The sequence below is a fragment of the Chiloscyllium plagiosum genome, unplaced genomic scaffold (assembly GCF_037043375.1).
Source record: "Chiloscyllium plagiosum isolate Xiang-an unplaced genomic scaffold, Cpla_swu_hap1 HiC_scaffold_9, whole genome shotgun sequence".
NCBI classification, from domain to species: domain Eukaryota; kingdom Metazoa; phylum Chordata; class Chondrichthyes; order Orectolobiformes; family Hemiscylliidae; genus Chiloscyllium; species Chiloscyllium plagiosum.
Window position 1 is genome coordinate 99,869,220 of NW_028270147.1, and position 18,288 is coordinate 99,887,507.

General features: G+C 41.4%; 1 pseudogene; it reads left to right on the forward strand.

Annotated features, from left to right (window-relative positions):
- The window catches only part of LOC148149211 (centrosome-associated protein 350-like), a 741,086-nt pseudogene that overhangs the window by 703,874 nt on the left and 18,924 nt on the right, over positions 1-18,288 (forward strand).

Sequence of the window (18,288 nt, forward strand, 5' to 3'; positions counted from 1 at the left end):
ATATTTATCCTATTTATTTTAAATCTTCACAGAACTACTGAGCTACAGGGGCTCCAACCCCACAAAACACAGGGGCCTCTAACCCCACAAGATTCGGTTTTTAGTACCTATTTAAACGATCTCATTTAGGGTTCCGTCCGGGTACCGTGAGAATGAAATGGGGGAAGCAGCACACAGAGGTGCAGACCGAGAGCAATCGAGGTATAATCTGACCTCGTGGACCCATTGGTCTCGAGTCCGACCCATAGGTGAAGCTCCTCTTTTCCAGTTTTATTCAAACGTATCCCTTGTTGGAACCCTGCTTGCAGCGCCAAATTGATAAAGTACAGATTTGAGATTGCCCAGGGAATCCCTTGTGAACTCAACCTGTAAGCCTCTCGGTTCATCCCGGAGATCATCCTTTTGGAAGTCTGGAATAAAACATAGACCTCTTCCAGACAGTTTAGTTTAATTTTAGTCATCCCCTTAATTTACTAATAGCATCACTGTTACAACATAACACTGACACCTATAAGCCAGGCTGACTGGATTCTAAAAACCCAGGAGAGTAGGATATCACTCGTCCTTCAAGAGCCCTGGCAGGTTACTCTGTTATAGTATCACAAACAGGCTACCGTTATACGAATGTTTACATACGCTGTACTGTCAAGAACAGGCTTTCTTTGGACAAAACGTTAACAAAAGCACTGCTTGTTCTAAATGAGACAGATAACAGTGAAGGACAATAATTCGGGAGAGAAGTTAATTGATACCAAGTTATTAATTTCATAAAGGGACAGCTGTGAATGTTATCACTTGGTGTCCTCTTCATGCAGATTCACTGATGCTCAGGAAAATGTCCTTAATTGCCTTACCCTCCTGCCTCTCTATTTTCTGGTGGACAGCAAATGTGTTCTATAATTCAACATTACATTTTAGTCTAAAAGTTTCAGGACAAGTTTTAAGGCTATAGACTTTCTCAAACAAAATTTAAGAGAGCTTGCCCAAGTCTGGTAAGGAGGACAGATTGGCAAACTTGAATAAAGACAAGAATGAAGAAAGCATTAACGGACTGATGTGTTCAGAGAGAAGGCATCCAAGGCAGCACTGGAGACAGACACCAATATTAACGCTGATGTGTCTGTGTGTTCTTCCAGTACACAAAGGGAGGACTTTTCACTAAATATCCACAAGAACTCTTCAACTCCTCTGTTGGATTAACTGAACAGGGAAAAGGACCAACTCGAGGCTCAATTTAAAGTACCATTCCTCGAGCCTCAATCTGAGGAAATTCATGAGGAGCACATGGACATTAAAGCAGAGGAACCCAAGGACAATCGTGAGGATAGTGAAGACTTTAAAGGAGATGATCTGAAGAGAAGTGATTCAAAGGCCAATTCTTTGGTTGATATGATACTATTTTCCTTTGTCAAGGCCACTATTGAACAATTGCAAGAAATCACAGTCTAGCTGAGAGGGTTTGGCTTACTAATCAATGATTACAGCTCAAATTGGATGTTGAATCCTGGCCCAGGTCACCTTCCAAGGATCTAGAGGAGGAACACAAGACTGATATCCCATTGGACACATTTGAAAGAGATGATAGTGATGATGATAAGGAGGAAGTATTATCTTCAGATCTTTGTCCTCGACCTGTAAGTACCATGTTTTAACATACTTATAGGATTATCATTATTTCCCACACAATATGTCAAAATACAATTCCACTTTTTTCAGGCACATGTTGCAGGTCATCATTTTTAGAAATTATCCTGAGTGTTCCCCTTTACCAAGGACCCTTTACCAAAAGACTGTTGTGAGGAATATCTTGATAAATTGTTAAATATATTTGTGGGTGATAAAATCGAGCTGTGGGGAATATTCTTAAAATTTCTGGTGTCTCGGTGTTTTCTACCTTGCCCATCAATTCTCAAAATATGTGTAAGTACGCCTGATTATTTTTCAAGGATTTAGTGACCATTTCCACTGTGTAATGACTGAGTTTAGAACTGAAAGATTGCTATTGAAATTCAAACCCTTTTCCTCCTGCACTTTTCTGTCCTTCGGTTAAAGGAAGGCAGTGTTTTTAAAGAGGATCTTTTAAACTAAGGTTTGAATCATGCTTTTCAATCTCTGGCTTTTTTAGTGCACACACTGTTTTTCCAGCGTAGTGTTCTGAAGCAAAGTCTAGAGGCTGAATGACCTTCTGATTAGAAGAACAGAAGTGTTTATGGTTTGCACATATTAACATTCATTGGACTAGTAGCATTTTTCATGAAAGTGTTTGACAAGTGCTCATACTGTCCATTTCTTTCTGAGCATTCAGTGTAGGAAATCACAGAAAGAGGAGCTTGGGTCACTTTGATTTGACACAGCAACATCCTGACTAAACTGACACATGCTTCTCTGATTTGTCGATATTTGTGTTTACCTATAAAAAGAATTCCAGCCTGTGTCTAACTCGTCAGACGTACTCTGAGATATAAAAAGAAGGTTCTCGTTTGTTTGTCTACCGTTTTCATGCTTTGATTTCACAGTTTATTAAAACCATTAATGTTTTGAAATGAATTTCATCACTTTTGTTCCTGACCTTCAGTATCTAGATTGACCAACAGTTTGTGTACTTTGCAACAAGGCAGCCTGATGTTTGGCACACATCCTGGTGTGGGCAGGAAGAATTGACCAAACGCCTGGCAGAGTTGGAATTGAGTCATGAGATGCTCGATGACCTGGTAGATGACAAAGATTGGTTTGATGAGGACTTTGGGCTGCGCTGTAGCAAAGTGCAGGAGGCCCAGTCTACGAAGGATGTGCCTCTAAAAATCTGAAGGGAACCTCATTTTGCTGCACATCATGATGCTTTAGAGGTTAAGAAAATGGTTCATGCAGCGGCTGAGGAAGTTGCAGGATCTTGGCCACGATCCAGGAGATCTACAAATACCCCCAGACTATCTTGAGAATAATAAATGGAAAGATGTAGAGAGTGTGAGCAAAAGAGTTTCATGTGAGGTGAGATCCAGCTTTTGCATTTGAACACAAACTTATTTTTTCTCAGTTAAGCAAGGAAGATATGGGTTAATAGTGCTCCACAGCAGCTCTGATTGATGATATGTATAACAGAGCATGTTAAAAACATTCTGATGACTGCATTGAATTCAATTTACCATTTTGCACCTTCTCTAAAAGTCCAAACCACTTTATCCTCCACTGTTTGTACTCTCCCATTATTAATTTAACACCATCATCATCATCATCCTGTTATTCATTAAATCCCATCTGTCACAACTTTGCCCACTCTGAGAATCTATATTTTCTGTTTCTATTTACATAATATATGGTGTCTCTTCCAGTCACTAATTTTTTTTGAATTCGTCTGTATCATTTCTGTTTTTCCATTGGTTGATAATACACTATATGATTATTAATCATCTTCTTAAAACTCTCCAGAATCTTATCTTCCACAGGTCACTCCATAATTTTCAGATGAAGAAAGCCTTAAAGGTTGCACTTTTCAGTCTGAATTTGTAATATGTTGAGGTTCCCAAAATTGACCAAGATATTCTAAGATCTTACGCAACTTAATGTGGCTTAAATTGTTTGTGTGCAGTTGGAAGAGCCAGGTTTCTTTTAATGGCCATATCTGTCACTTTAAATGGCCTGTATGTTTGAGTACTTTGTGGCATTTTTCTCTGATCTGATTAGGATCTTACAATTTCAGGTGTAATTCCTTTTCTTATCCACTCAATGTATTACTTCATCTCACTCTTAACTTCAGTTCCTGAAGTTAAGATGAACTCATCTGTTAAACTGAGAATGATTTGACCTTCCTGAAATGCTGGGTCCGCTGTATGAATCCACATCAGCCACAATGTTTATGGTGAGACTTCCCACAGCACTGATCTTGAGTTATCTACCTACAGTCTATTATAAAGGCGGAACATTTTTGGAATTTGCCTGAGCAGAGACCCCTTAGAAGATGCTGTTGGCAAAGTGCTGAACCATGTAATGCAGTGAATTGTTAAGTGAATAATTAATCATTTCTCAATCTAGGTCTGAGGCAAAGTGAAATGTCAAACCTTCTCACAGTCTGGGAGTATTGCATATTCCCTTAGAGTTGTTTAGAATATGCTTTTGGATCTCACTGATATTGTTCACTTCAATTATAATTCCATTTTCAAGCATTCCGTAGATTTTTGTTTAATAGAACATGCTTTGAGTTTCACATCATTCAGAATGGGGGAAGAGTCCAAAGGCCCAAGAGTCAAAGGCTTCACTGAGCAGTTTGGGGTAAGGATAATGGATTGTGGGTTGTTTTGTCTGTGAATTTAGGGTGTGTGCAACAACTGCCATTTCTCCTGTGCTTTTATCCACAGATCTTCATTTCTAATGAGGTTATGAAGTTGTTTGGATTCTACCAAGAGCAATATCAGAAAACAGACTGGCAGAAGATGAAGACATTTGACAGGAGAAAACGTGATCGGGTGGACCATATTTTGGTAAGTGCTTCAGTTTAGCAACTGTTCAGTTTTATATTGTACCACTGCATCACGACTATGAACACTGCGTCCTACATCTGAATTTTCTATTATTTCAAATGACAAAGGCATTATATTCAACTTTCTGATTGAATTGAAAACTTGTCCTCGCTGCAGTAATTTGCTGAAAATCAAGGCCTACTATTACTTAGTTCCTACAAAAGTTTTAAAAAATTCAGAAGTACATTGAATTCAGTGCAGTTGTCAAAGTAGTGTCATGTGACTTTAAATCCCAATGTTTGATTTCACTTTCTCTCCATGTTTCTTTCAGTCCTATGGTGAATTTGTGAAGAAGACCGAAGCTGAACTCTGTAAAGATCTTGATGTTGCCAGCTCAACCTCCACCAAACCGCCGATTAAACTCTGTACTCCACTGCTACTGAGAAGCTGAAGATTAAACCGCTGTCTCAGCAGAAGTAATTTCAGTAATGGATGTTAATTGTGTGGCCTTACGAAGGGATGCCTCTTGTATTTCTTTTATATCCGAGCGGGGCCCCTATTGTCCAAATTATTTGGTGATTAAATGGTTCTTTAGTGAAGGAGAGCAGTACATTTGCAGAGACTTTACAGCAGGGAAAAGTGCCTTTTGGCCCAACAGACTCATGCAGTTACTTAGTCTCCATGCGAGTCTACTCCCACTTTGTCTCATCCCATCAGTGCATCCTTCTGTATATTTCTTCCAGAGGTACTTATCCAATTTCCCCTTAAACACATTCATGCTATTCAACTAAAGCATTCCTGGTACTGGCAAGTTCCATGTTGTCACCTTTCTCAGGGAAGAATGTTTTGTTTTGAATGTCTGATTTGATCCACGAATGTTAACTTCCTATTCAGGTCAGCTACGCAAGTGAAAACATTTCTCCCTCCATGTCGTTCAAGCACCTTCATTTTAAAAGTTCTCTATCAAATCTAATTTTCAAAATTCTCTATCCAATCGCTAACTTATACAGTTAATGGTCAGGTCCTGGGTGTGTTGCTGCACAAAGAGACCTCAGGATGCAGGTGCATAGTTCCTTGAAAGTGGAGTTGCACGTAGAGAGGATGGTGAAGAAGGCATTTGGCATGCTTGCCTTCATCGGTCAGAACATTGACTGTAGTGGTTGAAGTGTTACGTTGCAGCTGTACAGGACATTGGTGAGGCCTTGTCTAGAATACTGCGTACAGTTCTGATCGCCTTTCTGTAGGAAGGATGTTAACCTTGAGAGGTTGCAGAAAAGATTTATAAGGATGTTGCTGGGACTGAGTTACAGGGAGAGGCTGAATAGGTTGAAGCATTTTTCTCATGGAGCATTGGAGACTGAAACGTTTTTGTAGAAGTTTATACAATCAAGAAGAGGCATGGATAGTGTAAATGGTCAAGATCTTTTTCTCTCTCATCATCTGCACAGAGAGTGATTTTTGATCCCCAAATCCCACCGTCGGTGCCAGTGTTTCAGGGTCTTTTTGGACAGCCTCTGCCAGTGCTTCAAGTACAAAGGTAAACAGTAGCAATAACAGGGGAATATCCCTGTCAGCTGCTCTTCCCCACATGAAAATTGCTCGATTTAACCCCATTAGTGATAACTGCCACCTTGGGGTCTTTATATAACACTGCCACCCACCTGGCGAAGGCCCTTTCCAGACTAAAACGATCTAGAACAGCAAAGAGATACGACCATTCCACTCGATCAGAAGCCTTTTCAGCCTCCAGGGAGACCACCAAACCCGGAATCATTCTCTGCTGACATAGTTGCACTATGTTCAATACCTGCCTGATGTTGTTGAAGGAGCTGCGGTCCTTGATAAAACCCATCTGCTCCTCTTTTATAATAACAGGCAGTATCTTCTCCAGGCTCAGAGCTAACACCTTTGATAGAATTTTAAAATCCACATTCAACAACAAGATGGGTCTATACAATGCACAATCCTCAGAGTCTTTCCCTTTCTTTAAAATAAGAGCGATATTAGCCTCTGTAAGAGAGGGCAGAAGACAGTCCTGGCCATAGGAATGACTATACAGCTCCAGCAGTGGTTCAGCTGGCATGTGTATGAACTCCTTATAAAATCCAAATGGGAATCAGTCTGGAATAGGTGCCTTACCACCTTGGATGTGCCTTACCGCCTTTTGCACCTCTTGTACTGTCAGAGGTACATTTAAAAGGGAGGCCTGATCTGCGTTTATACCAGGGAGGTCCAAGTTTTCAAAAAAGGATTCCATTCTCACTGTACCATCCCCACAGCCCTCTGACCGGTATAACTCTGCATTGAACTCCCGGAATCTGGCATTGAACTTCCTCAGTTCACGAGTGACATTGCCAGTTCTCTCCCTGATAAACACAATGGACTGTGGAGCACTTTCCTTCCTAGCCAGGTAAGCCAGGGATTTACCTGGCTTATCCCCACATTCAAACAGCCTTTGCTTTGCAAAGGAGACCCCTCTCTTTGCCACTTGTGTGATCGCTGAGTCCAGAGCAGCCAGGAGAGCCGTGACCCGTTGCAATTTGACCCCGGATGGTCTGGGATAATGTGCCGATTTGGCTGCCTTCAGCCAGGCCTCAAGAATCAGCTGCTGCTCTCCTCTCTGCCTCCTTCTCATTGTCAAGTGTGAAATAATCATACCCCTTAAGACCCCTTTGGTGGTCTCCCAGAGCACTGATGGCTTACTGGCTGTAGCCTGATTGAAGACCCAAAAAACGCTGAACTCCCTTGTGATATACTGTACAAAGTTGTCATCCTTCAACAGAAATGGATTCTAGCACCATTGTCATGTGTCTCCTACACTACCTTTGATCTTAACATCTAAATATACTGCCACATGGTCCGGAATAGTAATGTTCCCAATCCTGCAGGCTAACACCAAGTCCAAACAAAGCGACGGAACAAAGAACATTTCAATTCTTGTGTGGCACTTGTGCGGTTTGGAGTAAAAGGTGAAGTCCCTCCCATTTGGGTGGGGGCACCTCCACACATCCACTCGCCCCAACGCCTCACAAAAGTCCACTAAGTGTCTCGTCTGCAGAGGTGTACCCAACAGCCCCCTTGGCATCCTGTCCACCCCAGGGTCCATGAGACAATTATAGTCTCCTTCTATAAATATATGGCGTACCCCAGGAGCCATTAATTTAAAGACTGCATCAACTAAAAATTTGAGAGGATGCACCGGAGGACAGTAAATCGCGAGCCATGACCGCACACTACAGCCCGCAGTCCCCTGAGAGGAAGAAGCCCATTCAATGTGCGACAATTCAATGTGGAAAAAAACAGACTTCATCAAATCTAAATGATGTTTTGTCCTTCAACGGATCTCATGACTTAAATGGGGAATGGTGTCTCTTCAGTTAGGTGATTCAAATCAACCAAATCAATTGTCACGTAAGCACTCCTTCCATACCCAAAGGATATGTGGGTCAAATAGTAACATGTCTTGCACTGATTTATTTCAAGATTCTTTTATTCAGTCATATGCTTAAGTTATTCAATCCAACTTTCTTGTGTTCCCCTTGGATCTGTGGTTATGCATAAGGAAACTTCCTCCTGTCCCCTTAAACAATGTGTGATTCAACATAACAGTTGTGTTGAATCAATAATTGTAGCCCAACTCTGCTCCTTGAGCAGATAACTAATCCAAGGATTCTAGCTCGGCCTTTAACTTCATGTTCAAGTTCTAAATCTTTCAGTGAGCAATGGAAAATAACAAAGAACAATGTCAATCATTTATTGTCTCTCCAGGCTCTGCTTCTCTTGCCACTGAGTACTCCCTTAAGTTCGATGAGTCAATGACTGAAGATGAGATTGAAGAGAAATCCTTCCATCTCCTTCTGCCATCAGAGAGCCATCGTTGCTTTAATATGGGGAAGAAACACAGCCAGCAGGATGATTCCGATGAGGACATTCTGCAGGATCAATTGGCTTCAATAGCTGCAAAAGTGAGTTCTCCCATGGGTTAGCCAAGGGTGAGTGATGGTGCCAGTTAGTGGGATCTCAGTGCTTGGAATAGTTGCTCCTCTCCATGTTCTAGGTATCTTGCCATGAGATTCAGATGTAGAGGATGAGGAGCAGATGGGGCAATGAGTGTAAGGCAAGTGTTGGGCAGGGGCTATTTTTTTTTAAAAGATAAGTACCACTCACTAACAATGTTACCAGAGTTTATAAATCTTGAAGAGGAATAAATCTTTTGCATTGTTAATCTTTGTGATCAAGTTACCATGTAGTGAAGACAGAGATTAATATTTACTGGGATTCCTTGCTCACCTCGTCAGGTAAACACAAGCTAAATTTGATTGCTAAGAATGTCCCTGAATTTATAACTTTCTACTGTCCATTAAAGGTGGGGGTAATAAGATGCAAAAGACAAGTGGAGCTTGCAGAGGAATTTGATTTGAACAAGAGACATTTGTGCAGGTAATTAGAGATATTCTAATTGGAAGGATATGGTTGGTGATATTCTGCATGGATCTATGTTGGTGCCCCATCTATTCACTATTCATAATGAAAGGAAAGCCACATTCAAAATTTGGGGCCTCTCTACAGATTAGCAGCGATCTCGAGTGTTGGTAGATGGAAGCATAAAATCAGAAAGCAATCTTGATAGATTAAGTAAATGAAAAATCTACAGATGAGTTTGTGTCGGCAAGTGAGAGGTTGGATCAAAATAGGATATTTCTTGATTGTGAAAATTGAGAGACAGTGGAGTTCAAAGAAACTTGATGGGGGTGATCCAGCTGCATACAGTTCATGAAAATGTCGCAAACAGGCTCAGAAAAGTGATCAAGGGGCCAGTGGAATGTTGACATTTATGTCCAAAGAAGACTCGAAAACAAAGGATGAGAAGTCATGCTTCAGCAGTTCAAAACCTAGTCAGTCCAAGCCGTCAGGGCTGGGCACCATGGCTTAAGAAGAGTATCACTCTTGGTGGAAGTGCAATGCAGACTTACTGAAGTGATACTTGGGCTCCGAGGCTTAATTTAAGAAGAGAGATTGAATAGATAAAATGTGAGAGTCAGAACATTGAGGTGTGATATTGTGGAACACTTTTGCACATGGAAATGGATGAAGTTTGAAACTCCCTTCCACAAACAGTGATTGATGTGAAATCAGTTACAAATTTTAAATCCGAGCTTGGTAGATTTTTAACCAAAATGCTGAAGGACAAAGGCAGGGATTTGTCATGATGTTGAAGATTACCATGATTTGGGTGAATGGTGGAATAGGCTCAAGAAGCTAAATAGCCTCCTCCTGGTTAATGTTGATGTAACCATGACACCCTTATTCTGTGTATGTGCAACCCCTATTCTGTTTTTGGTTATTTATCAGAACCTGGCAGCAAATTAGTAACTGGAGTCCTGACCAGAAAATTATCAGTATGAGGGACTTTGCCAGTCTTAATGTGTTTTACAGATGATGAAATGAGACAGTTAGCATTTACTTATCCTGATAAATATTGGGATAGTTTGATGTGATCACTTGTGATGCAGCTTGATTGGCATGTCTGATGATAATCCAACTACTTTTAATTGTTGTTGTTGTCTGCACTCAGTCCTGAGTTTTTGTGGATTATGGAGCAAGTTTTGCTTGAGTCAGGGGAACCAGCTCACTTCACTCTGTACTCTTTGTTCTCCTGTCTTTCACTGTTCAGCATGATTTGAGCATGCCCTTCTCCAGAGGTCAAGATAGTTTCTCTAAATTCACCATGGAGATGTTGCGACAATACATGGAGGAGGAGGAGATGCGTGCACAGCACCAGGTGTACTCCTCAAACTGCGAGAACAAGCCTTGAAGGAAAAGACCAAAGCACAGCTGGCCTGGTTGGAGCACCAGAAAAAGTGAGTAGCTGACCTATGCAGTGATGTTAAGCTGAATAGCCTTTCAAAAATGCAATGTAAGAATGTGCAGATCCTTCTAGTAATACTTTCCGGAGAAGGGGAAAGCTGTTGTCTTTTCTCATTGCAGTGAGGCTGTTGTGCAGGATCTAGGTATTCACATCATTTTTCCCCTTATCACTGTTTGGAATGAGTAGAATGAAGGCAATTTTGACTTTTTTTTTTCGAATTTTTAAGTTTGTTCTTTCAATTTGGGATATTTCCGGTAATGCTGGTATTTATTTACTATCCCTCATCCTCGAAATGGTCATGGTGGTGAGCTGCCTTGAGCTACTGCAGTCTGCTTGGTCAATATAAACATATCAACTCGCAAGTACTGTTAGGTTTGGAGTTCAGGGCTCTGGAACAGATTGATGCAAGACTGTTGTCCTAACCCACGGGTCAGGATTTTAAACAAATTATTTCAATGGATTTCTTCGCTGCTGGTAAGGCCAGTATTGTTGTCCATCCTTCATTGCACTTGGGAAGGTGATAGTGAGCCATTTCCTCAAACATCTGCAGTTCACCTGCTACAGGTACAACCACAATGCTGACAGGAAAGGAGTACCTGGGATTTTGATCCGATAGCAGTGAAGGAATGGTATATTGCTAAGTCAGGATGTTGTGTGGCATGGAGAGGAACTTACAAGTAATGGTGTTACCATGTTATCTACTGTCTGTGTCCTTTTAGGTGGTAGAGGTCAGAGGCTTTGAAGATGCTGTTGAAGGAATTGAGTGAGTTCCTGCAATGCATCATATAGTGCACACAGCTCTCACTGTTTATTGGTGAAGGACGTGAATGTATAGATTGGTGAATGTGATGCTGATCAAGCAGGTTGCTACATTCTATTTGATGTTATGTTTCTAGGGCATGTATTGGCGAGACAGGAAGTGAGTTACTTAGTGAAGAACTTTCAGCTTCTGACCTGGTTTTGTTGACACAGTATTGTATAGCTGATCCGGTTCAGTTTCAGGTCGAGGGTAACTCTAATGTGTTAATTGTGAGGGAAGCAGTGATGATAATACCACTTCATATCAAAAGGATTGCAAGAGATGGTCAATGCTTGATAGGTATGATGTGCATGCCTTCCATACTGCCATAGTACTGTAGTCACATATGTCATACTAGCTGTGGGCAGAAGATTTCCTTCTTCAAAGTCCCTCCATGAATTAGTTGGCTTTTTGTGGCTGCTCAACATCTTTGTGGACACTTTTACTGGCACCAACCTTTTATTTCCAGATTTTCTTTTAAAATACCCTTATTAATTTTGTGAGCATAAGCAATATCTTGTTGAAATAAATTTTCTCTAAATTGAGTATGACAAGCATGGAGGGGCATTAAAGTTATAAAATATTAAGAAGAATTTGCTGTTGAACAAAATCTTAAACCCTGATCATTCTCTTTCTGGTTTAGTTGCTAATTCAGCAGTGGTGAAACTGTGTGATCTACTTGGGCAGATTTATCCAAGTTTGTCTGTAAATTCCAGCATCATTATACCATGTGTCAGGAGCTGTGGTTTACTAAAGAAGTTGAATCTCTTGTCAAGAGGAAGAAAAGGCTTATGTTGAGACATGAAGCTCAGTTTGGGAGCTTGAGAGTTACAAGTTAGTGAGGAAAAACCTAAAGAGAGAGCTGCGAAGAGCCAGGAGGAAACATGAAAAATCACTGGCAGATAGGATCAAGGAAAACCATACAGCTTTCTATAAGTATATCAGGAAGAAAAGAATGACGAGAAAGATCAGGGCCAATCAAGGATAGTTGTGGGATGTTGTGCATGGAGTCCGAGGAGATGGGGAAGCACTAAATGAATATTGTTAGTATTCACACCGGAAAAAGATAGTGTTGTCGAGGAGAATACTGCGATGCAGGCTATTAGACTAGACGGGATTGAGGTTCATAAGGAGGTGTTAGCAATTCGGAAAAGTGTGAAAATAGATAAGGCCTCTAGGCTGGATGGGATTAATCTGAGGATTCTCTGGGAAGCCAGGGAGGAGATTGCAGAACCTTGAGATTTGATCTTTATGTTGTCATTGTCTACAGGAATAGTGCCAGAAGACTGGAGGATAACAAATGTCATCCCCTTGTTCAAGAAGGGGAGTAAAATCAACTCTGGTATTATAAATGACTGAGCCTTATTCAGTTGTTTTAAAACAAGTTGCTTTTCAAAGTTCAATTCTTAACTTCAGCTCACAGTTCCAAACCAAAACTGAGAAAAATATAGTGATGGTCTCAACAAGTTGCTGATTTTTGTTGGCAGCGGTTTTACCAATCACGCAGTGTCACGCAATGTCACGCAGACTTGGAATGTTACGTTATTTACTGTTGGACCCACTACAGATTTGCCAGATTCTGTATTCACTCAACCCAGGCACACTTTCCAACTTTATTCCTGATGAAGGCCTTTTGCCCGAAACGTCGATTTCGAAGCTCCTTGGATGCTGCCTGAACTGCTGTGCTCTTCCAGCACCACTAATCCAGAAACACTTTCCGACTTGCCCAGCAGCAAGAGCTAATGTGCAATTCTCGAAAGCGGAAATCTACCAATTCATCATCTTTCTCTTCTGCAAAGTACTTGGCTGCTGAGGACAGTTTTTCAGGTTTGAGAACTCAGGTTAACTCACCACAGACCAGGAAGCAACCTCCTGAAATAAAATCAGAAATGCTCACTCAAAGTTAGGCATCAGCTGTTGAAAAAGAACGTGAGTAACTCTTTCATGATAATTTTCCATCTGGAGTACTTGACTGTTTGAGTTCGTGTTGACAACACATTTTGTCGAAAAACCCCACAAAGTTTTCATCAAGACCAAGCATTATAAGTTGTAAACGTTGCACAGCGCCACCTGGAAACTGTGCAACTTAGAACTTAATGGGTTATGGAGTTGTGTGCCCTGACTTCATTTTTGTCTGTACTCTGTCGTCAAAATAAATTTATTGACAATGTAAAGACGGGTTTGGTTGGTCTCTAACATGGTAATACATTGCATCCAATTTCATCACAGGCTGAAATCAGGCATCTTCAAGAAGCCAACAAGGCTGCTCACAGGGCGAGGCAGCTGATTCTGAAACAGCAGGAGGAGGTTCAACATATGCTCCAGACCACCACCAAAATTCAGGAGAGACTCAAATCCGCTGGGGAGAGCAAGTTGGTTAGTATCCCACCATTTGCAAACTCCTGAACTGTTCAATGCAAGGTTACTATTAAAGTAAGGAATTACTTACTCAGCAGCATGAATGATGGGTGATCACTTTCAATCCAAGCTTGCTATCAGCCAGGTTTCTGCTCTATATTATCATTACAATATAAATAAAACTTTTAATATTTTACAGAAAAGATATAAGAATGGTTTGTCTGCCACTGAGAAACATCAACTTAAGCCTCGGTACTTTTATTAAGTTGCGAACATGTTCACATGTTCCCTTGTGTAGAGGCCAAATCTCCGCAACCTAAAGCTGTATATGCAGGAATACCTGCTGCTGTCGAGAATACCATCCTTTGTATTCATCGATATCAAGTTTTGTTCTGCATTCGGTAGAAGTGACAGCACAAGAAATGCAGCTTTCAGCCCAAGGTATCTGTGCTTCTGTTCTTTCGCTCCCTGCAATCTGGCTCCGACCTGTTATCAGCATATCCTACAAAGGTGTCAAAACATTTTTGCACTTGATCATGTGCATAGGAATGGGACTAGATTGTTGAGCCACTCATCTGTTTGCACTTACTTCTATTATAATTGATTTACATCTCCCTCCCTTAATCTGTTTCCCTGAATAAACGTTCCCAAGACACAAAAAAAATCAGACTCACTTTTAAAATGTTCAATTATTTCAAAACTAATGAAACACTCTGCCTGCCTGAAAGGAAATGATGTTGCTTAGTTGCAGAAACCAGTCTTTGATTCTCATCTGTGTTTCACTGCAACTAATTCTGGAGCTGTTTCCTTTTAGGAGCAAACTTAACTTTCCATGCGTCCATCTTGATATCTTCTCAGGTTCCAACTCGACAGGAGCAGCGGGATGCAGAACAACCAGGAGTGGAGAATGTTTCCAAAGTGAGCCTCCTTCCAGTCCCCTACAAACAGATACGGAGATGTGGAGTCCCTCCTCTGTTTCAACTTCAGGCAGTGAGACCAGCAGCATCATGCAAAAACTGAAGAAGATGCGCAAACATATGGATGAAAAGTAATATCTCTTATGGCTCCTTATAAGGCATATTGCTGTGAAAGGCTGGCAAGCCAACCAGCTCATTTGTCAGCTGGTGATGTTATAGAGAGGATGAGAAAGAGAGAGACAGAGTGGCTCTGAGCAGAGAAAAATATATGAAGTCCATTTAACTGTGTTTTTCAAAGACAGTGTGTTTGCTGCATATGGTGCTTCTAATTATCCCCCATGTTTGACCCTGCGAGTGGGGCAGCAAAACATAAATATGGCCTCACTGCTACTGCTCTCCAAGTAGTGGAGCTTTTTTCTTACTCTCATCTTCTTTATTTACACCCATTGCCCTGATGTAACAGTCTCAGAATGGGATTGCAATGTGAATTTTCACTAGTGCAAAGCTTGCTTTGCCTTTCAATGGAGTGTGTTGGGAAACTGGAGGTACATGCAAATGTTGCAGGAATTGTTTTTCCTGGTGGAATTATCAGCTTGACATCCTTGTGTAAGCTTCTTTATCCTATGAAGGCAATTGCGTACACTACAGAGGATGCAAACAGGTCTTACTAGGGCAGTACCATAGCTCAATGGCGAGTCCTGCTGCCTCACAGTGCCAGGAACCCGGGTTTGATTCTACCTTCAGGTGACTGTGTGGAGTTGGCACATTCTCCCCGTGTCTGCATGGGTTTCCTCTCGCGGTCCACAAATATACATGTTAGGTGGACTGGCCATGCTAAATTGCCCATAGTGCCTAGCGATATGCAGGCTAGGTGAATTAGCCATGGGAAATGCAGAGTTACACTGATAGCGTAGGGGAGTGAGTCTGGGTGGAATGCTGTTCGAAGGGTCATTATGGACTCAATGGACTAAATGGCCTGTTTCCACACTGAGGGATTCTATGATTTGTTCTAATCAGTTCACATCAGTGTTACTGCTCCACTTGAGACTCCTGTCACCTTTGCTCATCTATTACCCTGACCCTCTATTCCTTTCTCCCTCTAATCCTTTCTCCCTCAGTTATGCAAAGGTTAGAACAAACAGTCCTACCACAAATTCAACCCAAACTCTGGGTCGGATATGTCGATGACACGTTTGTAATCATTAAAAACACGGAAATAGAAAAAACACACCGGATCATCAACGCCACACTCACAGGAATCCGATTCAGGAGAGAAGAAGAAAAGGATAGCCAACTCCCATTCCTAGACGTGATGGTACAGAGAACACCGAACAGAGAATTCACTACAAGGGTATACAGGAAAGCCACACACACAGACCAAATCCTAAACTATGAAAGTAACCACCCCAACACACACAAACGAAGCTGCATCAGGACACTATTCAAAAGGGCCACAACACACTGCAGTACACCAGAACTGCAAAAAGAAGAAGAGGAACACCTATACAAGGTATTCGCCAAAAACGGATACCCGCGCAACTTCAACAGATGCCTAAGAGAAAGACCACGGAACGAAGACATACCACAACCAAAAGGACTAGCCACACTACCATACATCAGGAGCATCTCGGAACTGACAGCCAGACTACTGCGACCCCTAGGACTCATAACGGCACACAAACCAACAGCCACGCTCAGACAACTCACCAGAACGAAGGACCCGATACCCAACATGAGCAAAACTAATGTAGTGTACAAAATACCATGCAAGGACTGCACAAAACACTATATAGGACAAACAGGAAGACAGCTAACAATCCGATTACATGAACATCAACTAGCCACGAAACGACACGGCCAGCTATCCTTAGTAGCCACACACGCAGACAACAAGCAACATGAATTCGACTGGGACAACACTACTATCATAGGGCAAGCCAGACAGAGAACAGCCAGGGAATTCCTAGAGGCATGGCATTCATCCACAAATTCCATCAACAAACACATCGACCTGGACCCAATATACCGGCCACTACAGCGGACAGCTGAAACTGACAACCGGAAGCGGCAGGGACAGACCACTATAAACAGCGGAGGAAACATCAAAGAAGCGCTTCGCAGGAGGCTCCCAAGCACTGATGATGTAGCCTAGCCAGGGGGCAAAACGTTTGCAACAGAAACTTCCAGCTTGGCAAACAGAACCACAACAACGAGCACCCGAGCTACAAATCTTCGCACAAACTTTGAATTTGCAGCAGTGTGTACCGTATATGAGATGCACAACAGCAACTAACCAAGGCTGTTTTCACAGCACCGTCCAAACCCATGATCTGTGCCATCGAAAGACAATGGTAGCTACTGCTCCCTTACTAACGCTACCACCTCCCAAATCCCTTCCAAGCTGCATAACATTTTGAATTGGAATTATATCACGAAACCTGGAACACATCCTGACAGCACTGTGGGTGTACCTTCAAGAGGGCAGCATACACCACTGAAGGGCAATTGGGAATGAACAACAAATGCTGGTTTCATTGGCACCACTCTTATTCCTTGAAACTATCTTCAATGAAAGCAAGTAACACAAATATACCCCTTGGTACAGTGCAGCTGTGTACACAATCTCCAGAGACTGTGCTATAAACTTTTCCTGTTCTAAATAGTATTTTCGTTAGAACGCTGCATCTAACTGCATATTTATTCATTAAATAATCATGAGAGAGGAAAAGGTTTTGTCATTTTGCAGCAATGGAATAGTATTTTGTGATAATCCAGTTTAATTGAAGATCTCTTTGTCTTATATAATGTGATGTGAACGTTTAGATTACATGTAGGCTGTACTACATTTCTGAATGAAATTCACCCAGAATTAGTGAAATCGTTGAAAAATATTGCAGAATTTGAAGTGTGAATTATGTTTGTTGTGTGAATGTTGTAATATTGGAAAGCCAATGGAAACTAGCAGTTTCTCCCAGGGTGAATTAAATACCACTGGAACTTTGTAATAATTATGCTTGTGTAAACCTTTAAAGAGGCTGTAAAAAAGAATAAGCTTTTTCTTTTGTGATCCAGAGAAGCAATTAACATGTTTTAGAAGTATTTGTATATTTTTGCTGTTAGTAACATGAAAAGCAAGATAATAAAAAGCCCCTTGAGCCTGCTCTGTCATTCAGTATGACCATGACTGATCATCCAACTCCATACCCTGGTCCCACTTTCTCCCCATACCATTTGATCTCTTTAGCCCTAAGAACTATATCTAACCCTTGAAAATATTCAATGTTTTGTCCTGAAATACATTTTGTGGCAGAGAATTTTGTTGGTTCAACACTGTCTGTATGAAGAAATTTCTCCTTATCTCAGTTCTGAATAGCCTAACCTATATCCTTTAGACTATGACCACTGGTTCTGGCCTACCCCACCATGAAGGCCAACATACCATTTGCCTTCACCAGCTGCTGCACCTGCATGCTTACTCTCAGTGACTGGTGTACAAAGACATCCTTTGTTATAACTCTCCCTTTCCTAATCTATTCAGATAATCTCGCTGTCTGTTTTTGCAATCAAAAATCTCACATTTATCAAAATTATCTTTCATCTGCCATGCATTTTCCCAATCACTCAACTTATGTAAATCACACTTGAAGCATCTCTGCATCCTCCTCACAGTTTCACCTTCCACCCAGCTTTGTGTCGCCCACAAACTTAGAAATAGTAATAGTTCCCTCATCTAAATCATTCGTATATATTGTGAAGAACTGGTTTTGAACCACTGATCCCTGTGGTACCTCACTGGTCACTGGCTGCCACTCAGAAAATGGCCTGTTTATTCCAGCTCTTTGTTTCCTGTCTGCCAACTAGTTCTCTGTCCATGCAAATACACTCCCCCCG